This window comes from Cupressus sempervirens, chromosome 3 (genome assembly GCF_028749045.1).
Source record: "Cupressus sempervirens isolate cs-2001-9-10 chromosome 3, ASM2874904v1, whole genome shotgun sequence".
Taxonomy (NCBI): domain Eukaryota; kingdom Viridiplantae; phylum Streptophyta; class Pinopsida; order Cupressales; family Cupressaceae; genus Cupressus; species Cupressus sempervirens.
Genome location: NC_143120.1, coordinates 1,106,608,447 through 1,106,609,782, shown reverse-complemented (window position 1 = coordinate 1,106,609,782; position 1,336 = coordinate 1,106,608,447).

Below are 1,336 nucleotides of genomic sequence, written 5' to 3'. Positions count from 1 at the left end.
CATTAGCATCCAATCTTCTTGTTGAGGCTCACCTGTAGGGATGTCCCTAATCTTATCCCCTATCAATTATGTACCTATGAGTATGAAATCAAAATCTGGCATTGATAAAACATCATCACCCTCTTCACTTTTCTAATCCACCTACTATTGTACTTCATTTTCTAAAGAATAGAGTTCTAAGGGCTCTGCTTGAGAGGATGACAGGGTACCCATGACACTCTTTCTCCTTTGTGATTCTATGGCTCTAGCTAGCTGAGTTCTTCCCTATAGGGGCACTTATTCCTCTTCCTTTTCTAATTCTTCTTCTTCCTTCTCTTCATCTCCTTCCAGAATGCTTTTAGGAATAGATGACTTCTACACTAATCTTCTACTAATCCTTTTCCTTTTCTTCATCCAAATCTTATTCCTTTTCTTATGTTTATTTGGGATATTAGGAGAAGTTGACTCTTCTTGCATAGGAAGAATGGAGGCCTATGGAATCTCACCCTCTTTCGATTGGCTAGACACAATGGGAGGCAATTGTGGTTCATCCTAGACTTGAGTAGCTCCAATATCATCAAACCCTTGTGCACTTTGTTCCTATTGTCAAGGAGGTGCTTCTTCTACAACTTGTTCTGCTTGAAACCTCTAAGGAGAGGTCCTCTTTCTTTTATTTTTTCCCTTCCTTTTTGGAGATTGATAATATCACACTATCTTTGGCCTGATAGGAGATTGGGCTGTAAAGGTAGGAATTGTTACTTTCTTCCCTCTACCTCTTTCTGGGTGGGCATGTAAGTTGAAGATTACTGTGTTAGGAATCAAATCAAGTGGAAAATATTTCTTGATCCAATCCATTATCATTTTGATGACATGCCTCGCTTGATGGTTAATATCATCGGCCTCCTCCCTATCCACCTCAGCATTCATAATAGGGGTTCTAGTAACTCCTTTGAATCTAGTTGCCTTATCTCCTTCGAGATGTTTAACTAGAGAGCTTTTTCTACTAGATACAAAGTCATCCTATAGTAGTCCCTAATGTAGACATCATAGTCATTTGTGGCATTCGAGGGGTAAGATCAAGACCCTATGTATCTGGTAGCATTAGCATCCAATCTTCTTATTGAGGTTCACCTATAAGGATGTCCCTAATCTTATCCCCTATCAATTATGTACCTAGGAGTATGAAATCAAAATTTTGCATTGAGAAAACATCATCATCCTCTTCACTTTTCTCATCCACCCACTATTGTACTTCATTTTCTAAAGAAGAGAGTTCTAAGGGCTCTGCTTGAGAGGATGAAAGGGTACCCATGTCAGTCTTTCTCCTTTACAATTCTATGGCTCTAGCTAGCTGAGT